Genomic DNA, 14,394 nt, shown 5'->3' on the forward strand with positions numbered 1-14,394 from the left:
GTAGTTAGAAATAAAACACCCACACCTAAAAAGGATTTCCAAAAATGCCCATATTTTAAAATGTTACAAATATCATGTTATGAAACAAAAGTATACTAAATGAGGGTCCAGTGCTGCAAACATTTACTGCAAACTCACTTGCTGTAAACTTACTCATGTGCCTAAGTGTTTGCAGGATCGAACCCTAAAAATGTAACAATCTCTATATATAAGGCCCAGAATATTTCCAGATGGATGTTATTAGGTAGGTTAGAAGCATACCTACAACTTTTCATCACTATCCTATTCAGGGCTGGGCTTTTACACTTAAACTGATTCATCTCCCACTAAAGTCAGTAGAAAGACTCCCATTGACTCAAGCAAGAGCTGGATCAGGTATTTAGTAGCACCAATTCTGTGGCCATAACTCAGGAAAATGTCCATGGAATCAATGTCAAATGTAATGAGCCTGAGTAAAGGCTGCAGGATGAGCTGCAGTACTGCCCTCCACACATTACCCTGTATAGGCAGGTAGCTGTGTGTTACCGTAGCTGTTTCTTTGGCAGCTTTAAACTAGGGGTAAGTCAACTCCACCTAAATGAAACCTAGAGGGTAGCCATAAGCATTAGGATTTTGAAGGGGGGGGAAGAGACCAGTTTGTAAATACACCAAGCCTAAAGAGAACGTAGATCACTTTTCTTATACAGACAAATAGGAATGCTCTTTTCCAGAGGATAACTGAGGTTCACACACTGCTCTTATTCATTTCAATGGAGTTTTTGTCATTAACTTCAATAGGCGCAGTATCAGGCCTCAGATACTAATATTACAATGCATACAGAGTTTTCTGAAGCATCACTCTGCACCTTTCATTCTTCTTTCTCGCCCTCATCCCATCTCTGGCAAAAATATTTTTCAGTCAAAATCATGTGATTGTGTTGTGTGTCAGCTCTGAATATTCATTTAAAGTGTTTCTTACATTTTATTGTTTGTGAATGCACAGATCTACTCAGTTAGCATGAGGAAAATAGCCCTCTCCTGCCCCCCAATATATTAGATGCCTATTATTTACATTAGAACTGACTTCTAAACTTCAGAGTTATCTTTGTTAATATGCAAATAATTTGAATATGCAAATGTAACCAAGAGTTTAGTTTCTGTAGTTATACTAGAATATAGATGTTCACATTTTCTTGTTCTTAATTAGTTTTCATTTTAGTTAGCTGTATTGCAATTAAATATCTATTCACATGACATTTTTGCATTGTAGGAAAGTCTATGCTATCCTTATAAATGGATTTTCACTTCTACATACTGTTTGTTCACTGCAAAGGACACTTTATTTGAAGAGAGCATGCCAGAGATGTAAATTGTATCATTTAATAAAGTGATTTCACCAATCAGATGAAAGGCAGTGTTGCTTTCTCCCTATTCATGTTAGTTTTGAAATAATCTGAATCCAAACAAAGTTTAATCGCTCATTCTGCACCATTTTTAGAATCACTGAATTTAGCAGTCCGTAACCCCACAGCTGTCTGAGCTTCTAGAAGCTTAAGTCATTATCAGATCAATGGCAACATGTCAAAATCAGTAGAATTTCATCTTCACACTGAGTAAGTGGAGGAAATAAACACATGTAAAATGACTCTCAGGGCAGTTTGCAACATTTTAATTAGTTCCCTCTCAGCATGGTTCCCCTTTGAAGCTTGACACTGACATCTGCCTCCCTCCAGAATTATTGGTCTATCACCATTGCATGTAAACATCTGTTAGTTACTATGCGGTTCTTCAGAAGAGCTGGATTATTGGGGTTTTATTTTTTTAAAGGGAAAGTTGCTGTTTTCACAATCTGTCCCTCTGTAGCTATTTCTTTTGAACTCACTGCTAACGGTCACACATCTCAGGTCAGTAACTGCTCAGGAATGTGAAGAAAGTGTTTACAGTCTGGCCCATAAAAAGCCAAATCCTGCTTCCTCCATTTATGTGACTAGTCCCAATGAAGTCAATAGCACCTTTTACATTATGGAGGCAGGCAGGATTCATCTGAAATATAAAGATGAGAAAAGTGAGCATGTAGCTAAAATTTGGAAACCTGTAAAACTTGACAATGGCACTTTGTAAGTCTTTGGTATAATTATATATGAAGGGGAAGCTGTATTTATGCTATTCAGATATATTTTAATTCTAGAGTGCTTAAATATGTTATAAATAAAGAAACTAGTTGAGTGAAATGAATGTTCAGTGTAATGAACAATACTTGGAGTAAAGAGAAAAGTTGCATGAGTTTAGCTATTATCAAAGCTGTTATTTTGCTCAAGATGAAAGTTATCAGCTGTTTGTTATTTCATGATAAACTCATTTAGAACACCTTAACCCCATGTAGAGATGCACTTAAACTGCAAAGTCCAGATCTAGATTTGGTCTCAAACTCACCTAAATTCCACTCCTCCTCAGACAAAGTTCCTCCTGGCCTCCCTAACAGTGAAGGGGGAGGAGAGCCTCTTAGTCTCTGGTAGCTCCTCTGGGTGTAGTGGCGGCATGCTAGACACCCAGATCAGTCTCTCCCCTCTGGCGGGGTCTCTTCCCCCAAACCTCTGGGGCCCAGAAGGTCTCTCTCCTGGCGTTTGTCAGTAACTGCACCGTCTGGCTCACCAGTAGTACACTTGCTCCCCACAGCTCCTATTGTGCATGCCTATCTTACTGGAGGGGAGGCTTTTAACGGTTCTGGCAGGCCCTTGATTGGCCCCAGGTGTCCTAATTAACCTGGAGTAACCCCTGTTCAATTACCAGGGGGAAAGGGACATGCTTATCCTGGGGCTGTAACGATCATTAAAGAAGCTACTTAAAAAAAAAAAAAAAACAACAACAAAAACAAACAAAAAAAGAAAAACAAAAAAAACCTCTCTCCTAAACCTCCAGCGTTCAGCTGGCCCCGTTCTCGGACCACCATTTGGTGGCCACGATGGCCCCTCTTACTCCAGAGAGGCTGGGGCCGGCCTACTAGCGTTTTAACAATAGCCTGCTGGAGGATGTGGGCTTCATGGTGTCCTTCCGGGAGTTTTGGCTGGCTTGGCGAGGGCAAAGGTGTGCTTTTCCCTCAGTGCAGTAGTGGTGGGACCTGGGGAAGGTTCGTGCCTGGCTCTTCTGCTATAGCTACACCCGGGGGGGGGGGTCAGTCGGCGGAGGGATGTTGTGATAGAGCAGTTGGAGTGGTAGGTCTTAGAGTTGGAGAGGCGTCTGGCTGCCAGCCCTGGGGATCCATCTCTATGCGGAGTGTGCCAGGAGAAGCAGAAGGAGCTCCGGACCCTTGATGACCTTCGGGCCCGGGGTGCCTTTGTTTGATCCCGCATCCATCTCCTGCGGGAGATGGATCATGGCTCCCGCTTTTTCTATGCCCTGGAGAAAAGAAGGGGGGGCTAAAAAGCACATCACCTGCCTTTTGGCAGAGGATGGTGCCCTTCTCATGGATCCAGTGGAGATGCATGAGAGGGCCAGGGCCTTCTACACTGGCCTTTTCTCCCCGGATCTGATGAACACTGCTGCCTGCAGAGTACTTGGGACAAACTCCCGGTGGTCAGCGTGGGCAACCGGGACTGGCTAGAGCTGCCTCTCACTCTGGCTGAATTCTCAGAAGCCCTCTGCCTCATGCCTACCAATAAATCCCTGGGCCTGGAAGGGCTAACCGTGGAGTTCTACTGCGTATTCTGTAATGCCCTTGGCCCAGACCTTGTCACCATCTGGGCCAAGTCCTTGGGGAGCAGGGTCCTCCCTCTGTCATGCAGGCGAGCGGTGCTCACCTTGCTGCCCAAGAAGGAGGATCTCTGCAATCTTCAGAAATGGCATCCCATAGTCCATGCTGAGAAGTGAGATAAGGTCATGGCAAAGGCCATCTCGCTGCGGCTGGGGTCCGTGCTGGCAGACGTGGTCCATCCAGATCAGACCTACACTGTCCCAGGCTGTACCATCTTCGATAACCTTTACTAGGTCCAGGATCTCCTTGAGCTGGGGTGTAGGGATGGTCTGTCATTCGCCCTCCCATCTCTAGATCAGGAGAAGGCGTTCAACCGGATGGACCATGCGTATCTCCTGGGCACTCTGCGGGCATTCAGCTTCAGACCCAGTTTGTGGGTTTTCTCCAGGTGCTGTACGCCTCTGCCGAGTGTCTGGTCAGGCTCAACTGGACCCTGACCGAACTGGTCAGCTTCGGGCATGGGGTGTATCAGGGGTGTCCACTGTCAGGCCAGCTGTATACTCTGGCTATTGAGCCCTTCCTCTGTCTCCTCTGTAGGAGGTTGACAGGGATGGTGCTCCATGAGCCAGAGATGCAGCTGGTTCTGTCGGTGTACGCCAATGACGTGCTCCTCATGGTCCAGGATCTGGGTGACCTGGTCCAGGTGGAGGCCTGTCAAGCCTACTCGGTGGTCTCCTCCACCTGGGTCAACTGGGTCAAGAGCTCTGGCCTGATGGTCGGGGATGGGGGGGTGAGCAAGCTCCCTCCCACCCGCACTTCAGGCCATCCAGTGGAGCGCGGGTCCACTGCTCTATCTTGGCGTTTAGCTCTCAGCCATGCATCCGTCTCTGCCAGAGAACTAGCAAGGTTTAGAGGGCAGGGTGGCTGAGTGGCCGCAGAGGTGGTCAGGACTGCTCTTGTGCCTCTCCCTAATGGGGAGGGCACTGGTGCTTAACCAACTGGTCCTGTCCATGCTCTAGCACCGACTCAACACCCTGTGCCTGGCCCCACATTCCTGGCCTCATCTCCAGAAGCTGGTCCTGGAGTTTTTTTGACAAGGACTGCACTGGGTCTCTCTGGGGGCTCTACATCTCCTCCTGGAGGAGTGGAGAGAGGGCCTGCAGTGCTTGCGCACTCGGGTCCATGTCTTCCGCCTCCAAGCCCTGTAGAGACTCCTTTATAGTGCAGGTAGCTCAGCGTGGAGCACGCTGGTGCATGCCACCCTCCACCACCTCCGATGTGACCAGCAACTATTATATCTCCATCCAAGAGATCTTCTGCGAGTCCTCTCTGAGCTGCTAGTCTTCTACCAGGACTTCTTCCGGACCTGGGGGCTGGTTTCAGTGACTAGGTCCATGGTGGTCACTGAGGGGGTAGATCTCTTAGTGGAGCCCCTGCTGCACCGTCTTCAGTTTCATATGTAGGTGGTGGAGTCCCCCTTGATGCCAGAGGTTGGTCCTGGCAGAATCCACCAGGATTGGAGACCTCCTGGACTACGACCGAGGGGACTGGGTGGATCCCCTGGCAGTAGGTTGGCACATGGGGCTCTCCACCCTTCGGATCCCCCAGTGCGTACTTCAGGAGGTAGAGGCCGCCTTACTGCCCACTTCTTGGGTCTACCTCAAGTGGGTCCTGCGAGAGGGCGCTCCCCACCCACCCTCACCCCAGGCCCTCCAGACCTTTTCATAGGGCTCCTACCCCGCGAGCCCTCCCAACCCCTCCTCCTCGTACCTAAGCAGGCTGCATGCTCTGCCGCCAGTTCATTTCGGAACCACACTGAGAGAACAACTGTACACGCTTGTGCTTCACATGCTTTATTTCCCCACCCTCGCGTCCCACCCAGACACCAAGTGGCAGGACCTATTACCAGCTGTGGAGGGTGGGGAACCCTGGTGGGCCAGCTTGTATCCTACCCAGTTCCACGGCACGCCAGGGATATCAGCTCATCCCTATCCCCAAAGCCTGCCCTTTGTATGGTGTGAGGGAGACCCTGGTGCACGTGTATTTTCAATGCATTGCAGCCCCTCTTCCAGCTCCTCCAGAACCTCTTATTGAGGTTCTGGCTGCACTTTTCCCCGCACCTGTTTATTTATGCATACCCTATTCGTGGCCCCATGAAGTTGAGGGACCTCCTCATCAACCTCCTCCTAGCTATGGCCAAGGTGGCCATTTATAACACCAGGGAGAGGAGGTTGGCTGAGGGAGGGCTCTGCGACTGTGGGGCCTGTTTTCGTTCTTTTATCCGTTCACGTCTCCGGGCAGAGTTCCTCTGGGCCGCGTCCGCTGGCTCCTTGGATACCTTTGAGGAGCAGTGGGTGCTGTCCGGGGTTCTCTGCTCAGTGTCCCTTCATGTTCCCTAGTTTTGGCCCTTTGACCCTCATGCCTGTTCCTGTTTTTTTCCTTTGTTGTCCCCCGAATTTAGTTGAGTTCTGGGCTCAGTAGTTCCTCCCCAGGCTTGGGGAGGGACTTTTAGCTGTGGGCAGGCTTACGCCCACCCACTTTCCAGCACCCAATAGGATCACTCTCCTATAGCCATCTGGCCTGACCCCGTCACAGTAGGTAGATTATAAGAAAGCATGCATTGTAAGGCAGTGGAGGTGAACTTGTGTATAAGGACATTGGACCATAAGCATAAGTGAGCTGTTCAGAAAAATTCCAATAAAATTTTTGTCTGAATTTGCCAGTTTATTGAGTTTGAAACATTTTGCAGAGACAGTTTGATTTCAGTGATGTTCTGACAGTCCATGTCAGTATGAAAATAAATTACAAAGTCTTGAAATTGTCTGTGAAATGGAATGATCATTCCTGCCCAGTTCAGACTGTAAGTGTCCATTCCCATGACTTGTTAAGGGTTAGAGGGACTGTGTGAGTATGTGCCCACAGGCCTATAGCTCTTCTGGCTGGTCAGTTGATCTCCACTGTGCAAGGCACTTTACACACACACAAAAATATCCCTGACCCAAGGAGCTTAGGTGGACACAGACAGATACAGAACACAAGGAAACAGATACTAGTCAGCATGATGGGCAGTAACCTCAGCATGCCAGCTGCCTAACTTAGAATCAGACTCATAGACTTTAAGGTCAGAAGGGACCATTGTGATCATCTAGTCTGACCTCTTGTGCATTGCTGGCCACAGAACCTCACCCACTACTGACCTCTGGCTGAGTTACTGAAGTCCTCAAATCATGGTTTAAAGACCACAAGTTACAGAGAATCCACCATTTACACTAGTTTAAACCTGAAACTGCCTCATGCTGCAGAGGAAGGCAAAAAACTCCCAGGGTCTCTGCCAATCTGACTTGGGGTCAGGAAGGAATTTCCCCCCAGATTTGGTGATCAGTTACACTCAGAGCATGCAGGCAATACCTGGCAAACAATTCTCTGTAGTAACTCAGAGCCCTCCCCATCTAGTGTCCCATATCCAGCAGTTGGGGATTTTTGCTACTGGCAGTTGCCAATGGGCCACATGCCACTGTAGGCATCATACATCCCCTCCATAAATTTATCAAGCTCAGTCTTGAAGCCAGTTAGATTTTTTGCCCCCACTGCTCCCTTGGAAGGCTGGATTTGTGACATCCTCTCCCTTTAAATGTTTGAGAACTCTAGAGCAAAGCCTCACTTTTGTGTTAGTTTCAGTTTTGCTGCAAGAACAATAAAGGGTACCACAACAGACAAGTTTTTCTATCAGCTGCCTGTGTCCATCTCCTTTTCTGCTGGTTCCAAATGCAACATACCTCTTCCCTGACCTCTTGTAGGTCATTGGTCACTGGCGACACTAACCCAATCAGAAAAATCAGAAAATAAAATCAGAGGAAAATAAGTTACTTTCTTCCCACATCTATACAACATGCACAACTGTTAATTCAATAGAATAGCTTTTTCAGGGAACAGATTCATCTTCAATAAGAGCTTGATTCTGCAAGGAGTTGAGCACTTGAGGGGGTGTGCAACACCAGAACTGTGCACATAATTTGCAAACAAAGAAATTAGTCAGTGAATTTAATCTCTCCTCAGATTCTCCATCAGCCTTTTGTCACTTTGCCGTATGTATTCATTTTAAAAACTTATTTATAGAATTTTTTTGGATTATTCAAACTTTGAATTGTTGCTTAGCAGTAATTGGCCAGAGAAGTCACAGGGTGTTGTTTTTGTTCACTGATTGGATGAGTGCACAAATGCTTCTGGAACAGTTATTCAAGCTGGTGTATTTGCAATATTCAGTTTTCATGAACACACTCATGCCAACAAAATTCACACTACTCTAATATTTGTGGAAAGAGAAGATGAAAAGGCATGAGCACAGACAAAGCAAATGTATTTTTAAAAAAAGTCAAATTAAATTAAAAAAAAAAAGTTTGCCCTATTCTTTGAAAGATCCAAATCACAAAACAGCAAGACGAACACAAATTCTTAAATCTGATTCTGTCCAGTAGAGGGTAGTGGTATGCAATGCACACAAGCCAATAGGTTACATATTCTTCCCAGATAAAGCTAGAGAGCATATGGAGGTCATAGGAGTGCTACCCAGCAGCCAGATGCTAATCTGTAATGATCGATGTCTGCATACTTGTACAGACTGCACAATTGCCAGCTAAACCACATAGATGTTTCCAAAAAAAATACAGCTTTACAGCTTGAGCTAAAGTAAAATAAATAGTAGGCATTTACATAGAGCTCTTTATATTTTCAAAAGCACTGTACAAACATTAGCTAATTATTCCTGACCTCAATTCTATGAAGTAGGTAGGTATCATTATCCCATTAAAATGATGTAGAAGCTATGACACAGAAAGATCAAATGACTTGCTCAAGGCCATACACAGTGAGTCAGTGGCAGAGATGTGCTTAGAACTCAGGCATTCCTGGCACACACACATCTATGCACAATCAATTAGCTGCTAGTAGCAGTAGAGTTTTACACAACAACCAGGGCATTACACTCCCACAGATCTAAGAAAACCACACTGGAGCCACAAGTCTTTGAAGTCACAATCCAAGCCATGAACCTGTACATGAAGCAAAATCCTTCTACCTCAGCTATGGAGAGCATAAGAGCTTAGACTAGGTTATGAGAATGGCCATATTTAAAAAAGGCTGAGAAGTGATTCAACTCAAAAGACAGTAAAATGCAATATTTATGTAAAATCTGCCCTTCTCCCATGGAAACATGCCCCATCCCATGTGGATTTTCACAATTACAATGCCACTATGCAAACTTCCATAGAATCTATAATAAAGCAAAGAAATTCTACCCAAATAATCAAAGTCTAAGAGTTTCCTTCTTGAGTTCATGTACAAAATGTTCACTAGCCACAATCTCCTCAGCCATACACAAATACCAGTCCTTGATGGTTTGGACCAACGTATCTTGACTGCACAGGAGCAGTCACTTCTTGCAAGGAAGGGCAACTGTAATCTGTATTTTTAAGTGTCTTAGTCATATTTAATTTAATAATTTAAAATGTATAGCTCCTGCTGCCAAGAAGATAAACTGTATTGTTAAAAGTTACTGCCATTTACCCAGGTATCAGAAGAAGGCAATTGGCCACCAAAGCGAAAGAGTTTTAATTCAGTCGTTTCTTCCATTAACATGGAGGGGAATAATAGACCTAATATGCAGTTGCTATAGAAGGCGTAAGGATCTCTACCGCAATTCCCTGAATACCGCTGTAATTAGAAGTTAGGGTTATTTTCAGCAATAACTTTCCACTTTATCAAAGGGGCTCGCTACCGCTGTTCCTAGATAGGTGGAATAATAAAGAAAGTCTATCTCCCAACAGAATATTTTTATAAACAAAAAATTTAAGGTAGATCAGTGCTGGCCTACTAGTGCTGCCAACTCCTAGTAAATATAAATGCTCCTAGCAAGAAGAGGCAAAAGGAGTGGGAAGACACACAACACACCCATTAATCATGAGTATTTCTTAAAAGTAACACAGAATTCTACAGCCAGAGCTATAGTAAGTACATGCATACAGCTCCCATCATCTGCAGACACAAAAACAAATAGGTCAGCCATTTCCTCTACTGATATTAAGACCATGTGAGAAAGAAAAGGTATGTCAGTGAAGGGGATAATGAAAAGGAAGTTGGCACAATTAAAAGGGGCTACATGGAGCACCATAAATCATGGCAGACTTAGGTGTGCTTATCTGCTACCATGCATATAAGTCAGCATCATTACCTTCCATATCCAGTTGTGATAATAAACAACTATCTAATTGTTTACATTTAACTTCCAATTTCAAGGTTTATATAAAGAAAAAAAAATACCAAGACAAGGTATATACAGCCCTGAATATACATCACTAATGCATTATATTTTTCTTCTCCATTACCAAAGACCGCTATCTAAAATTAATCAAATATAAAGGTAGGTTTGTGTATGCATGTCAGTATCAAGCATCTGCATAGTCCTGGTTTGCTGATGGTATCTGCTCCACCTTGGAGAGTGTAGGTTCATTGTTTTTAGTGAGTGTGGGTATATTGCCTCCTCTCCTAAATTAAGCTGAGTGTGAATGGATGAATCTTGCGCTCTGAAAGTTCTTCTATGGCAAAGTTCCACAACTGGGTGTCCTTCACCAAGAATGCCTCTTGACTGCTCTGATGAACTTTGTGCTGGGTGCCAACAGCTGCTCACGCCTGCCTGGTAATCACAGTATTTTAGAGCTGATGCAGGAGAGGCAGTCCTTCACCTCATCAGGCTCTAGCCTATTGAGGCATGGAAGGACTAGGAGTCGGACCTTGAATTAGAACCAATACTTACTGGGAGCCAGTGTAATGAGTGGCAGTGTAATATTCTCTTGTGTTGAAGATGGTTGCTGCATCCTGGACCAGCTGCAGTAACTGCGTGATACCCAGGTAAAAAGGATAACAAACGCTTGAATTGCTGTGCTCAGGCTTCCATGTTTCAGAGTGGGCATGGATGTCTTATCAACAGAAAGTAGAACAAGAGACATTTCTCACTATTGCTACCAATTGGGCATCCAAGGGTAGCACAAAATTGAATACCATTCCCAGAGTACATCCCAGTGATGTATAGGTGCCCTAGACACAAGGAATGGGCATGGATTCTGAAAGATCTTGAGAATGTATACCCTTGCTAATTGGTGTTTGAGCCAAGCAGCATTGAAAGCAATGTGACTAAAAGTCATTGGGTGATATTTCTTCTCCATTCCTCTCCCTAGTAAAAAAATTGCAGTTTGCTTTTATGAGTAAAAGCAACATTGAAGAAGGGTGCCTTGCCCTTGGACTGGGCAGTGGCAAGATATGAGGTGGTCATTAGGTTCTAAGTGAGTGAGCACAACAATCTTGGATGGCTCCAAAGAAATCCCCATCTCCTGCACACAGGAGGTTTACCCGTGCAGTGCACTGTCCCTGAGGACTGGAGCTGGTAGAGGCTGGTTGAAACACTGGAGTTTCAGGTGACAAGCTTTATTGCTTTTGTGCTTAATAGTTCCTTGTTTTATTTAGTTGAATTCACTATCCTAAGCAACAGAGGAATTCAGTAAAGTAAATATTCTGCAAGAGCTAGCAGTTTCTATTTGATTTTACAGATAAGCTTTATATGTATTAAGGTGTGTACAGTGTCTGTAAAGTGAGTGTTATTCAACTGGGCATAGTGCCCATAATTAGACTGGCCAGGTGATGTAGGAATACTAAGTCAAATACAGCTTTATATGCATGATTCCAGCATAATTCATGGGGTGAATTATTCCATATTTGTAGGAAGTCAGGGCTGAGAATGGAAAGTATCTCTGGTATGGTTGGATTGCTGTACAATGGAAAGTATTTGCTAGTAGGAGTTTTGTTTTCTGTTAATCATCCAGTGAGAAAATACCTATTAATAATTAAGTGTTTCTAAACTAAGAAGGTCTGTAAAGCTAAAAGAAACAAATGGAACGCAACAAAATGAAAGGAACCCCCCCTCCCAAAATAAAACCCCAACATGTTCCAAAAGCTATCATACCAAGAAAAATCAAAATAACGTGTTATGACATCAACCTTGCAAAACAAATGGGCAGAGTCAGGAAGGGGCAGGGAGTAAACTGTTCATTCCTTAAAGGGGAAAAAATATCCATTCAGAGTAAAGGAGTGGAGATGACATAACTACTCATTTCATAGGTTTTTCCTTGCTCAAAAATAGAAGTGACAATAGTGACGATTTAATATTTGGATCTTTCATTCTTCATCCTTTAGAGTTATATACTCAGCATGTCAGACTTATTTAAGATACATTTTATTGAATGTAATGTTGGTGAAAGTAAACCAGGTATTCTGGCCAGAGAAATGCAAGTGTCACTGAAAGAACATTATCAACGCTCAACAAATAATACATAACACCACAATCCACCCTCAAAAAAAGAAATACTCTGAAATAGTAATTTACAATGATCTACACACCCCAGCAATCCCCAGCAAAACCCTTCCAACAACAACTACAAAAATGGAAATCTAATCACGAGGATTATTCATAACACTTAGAAATTATCCAGAGGTACACTATCCAGTAACACTAAGAACAACTACTGTACAGTGTCTTTGCACTCCAAAGGGGTTAAATTGTATGACAGTACAACATCTTAGTACCTTTCCAGGCAGCCATATTATGCTCTAGTGTCTAAGATGCCTTTAAACAAAACAAACAAACAACCCAAAGTCTCTAAGTATTATGGTTGTGGGAGGAAAAAAACCCTTGAAAATGTGAACCAAATGGAATTTATGCAGTGACTCTGCCTGAGTCAGCCTGAAACTTCTCCATTCCTCTCAGTGAGGTGTTAATTCAGATGCCCAATGCTGATATGCTGAAATGTCAGATATTGCACTGCTCAAAATCTGGGAAGAATGAAGAGGGATGATCACATACTCAAGATCTGCCCAATCTACTAAGAGTGATGGCTCATGAATGGGTAGCACTTTGGAGTATACCACTATGTATTTTCCCCATATAGGAAGGAGTCAAACCCAAGGAGCCTAACAGAGCACAATGGGACATCTAAGCCCCACCAAGGGAGAGTCAAGCCCAGAAGTGCATATAATCACCACTGAAGGGAAGACAAGCTTTAGGAGCTCAGCAAAGCCCATGGGTGTGTTTGAACCTCACTAAGGGGAAGCCAAGCCAGAAGAATCCATTGGAGCCCTGCAGGGCACCCATGGTCATAGTTTGACTATACATACAGTCTACAGTAAGAGGCACTACTCAGTTTTGTGTCTCAAATGGGCATACTTTTTTTCTTTTTTCTTTTTTGCTTCCAAGTGGACTTCTGCTCCAAAGATATTATAGCTCTGATTCCCTGGATAAGTATTGCTTCATGTATTGATGTTGGGTATTAAATAGCAGAGCCCTACCAGGTTAGTTGGGAATGATGTTAGCAGTGTTGAAAGAAAAGCTCCTGGCATGTCTTGATGCCACTGCAACCTATGAAATGGTACATCTAATACATTCCTTTTGTGACACCATTACTAGGAAACGCCTGCCTATGTGCTAAATTCTAAATAGTAAGTAGTTCAGCTAATTTACAAACTAGTCAAATTAGAAGGGAATATCCAGACTCTGGTGCTAGCAGCAAAGCAGCAGCAACATCCATTCACCTACACCATTTTGGGAAGATTCATTGAAATCAATAGAGTTACTCAAGATTTACTCCAATGTACCAAAAAGGGAGAATTTAGCTCACTGAGGCTAAAGAGTAAAAATCTGAGTCTAGAAAGCTGTTCAAGAAACACCAATGACAGAATTGAAGCCATATTCAAGTCTGACCTGACTCAGGTTCAAAGGATAGAATCTCCCTCTTGTAAAGAGGACGTTGTGTGGAGGGATGAGGCAAAGTCTCTTTTCTTAAGAAAATTTATTATGACCAACCCGAAGTTGGAGAACTTCTTCCTTAATGAAAAGTCCAAATGGAAAGCTAGTTCAACCAAAACCTTACTCAAACAATACACTCTACACACCATTTTTGAATATTTAGAATAAGATACTTACTTCTGCTCTAGATGCTTCACCAGATGTAATTACGAAAAGATCTAGGGATAGCTTTTCTAAAATATCATAGGTAGAACGCTGTGGAGTAAGCGTGTGACTTTGATGATGTCACCACCTGCAATAGATGTCCTTCCTGTTACTGTGTTAGAGAAATAATCTCTCTTGACAGCTTTTTAAATACATCCAGATGTGCCTACTTCAGGAGTCTCAATGTTACTTGACACTTAATATCATCAACAATCTCACCAGGTATAAAAAGGTTTTTAAATGGGATATCAAGCATTGTTGCTTTGGCCATGTGAGCGTCAGCTGATGGTGACCAGAGTTTACTTAGATGATCTCTTAACTTCTGCCATGTCCACCAGGCAAGTCCCCCACTACAAACAGCAGGAGGCCAGCAGAGTTTTAATTTGCAACTGTAGTATCCTTACTATCTGAATGAAGTGTATGTTCTGCACCACTTTCCCTATGACTTTGCAGAGTATGTATTTATTTTTAAGACATATAAAATGCCCCATATAAACTTAGAAATATACAAATCTACTTCTTTTCAGAAGTAGAATAAAAGGCTTGTCTTCCCCAAACAACAGTCACCTTCCCTGTGCACCTGAATGTATGTCTACACTGCAACCATGAGCTGGGATGGCAGCTTACGTTAACAAACTCACACTAGCTTTATCTAGCTCAGGTACCACAGCAA

The sequence above is a fragment of the Emys orbicularis genome, chromosome 5 (genome assembly GCF_028017835.1).
Source record: "Emys orbicularis isolate rEmyOrb1 chromosome 5, rEmyOrb1.hap1, whole genome shotgun sequence".
In the NCBI taxonomy this organism is placed as follows: Eukaryota; Metazoa; Chordata; order Testudines; family Emydidae; genus Emys; species Emys orbicularis.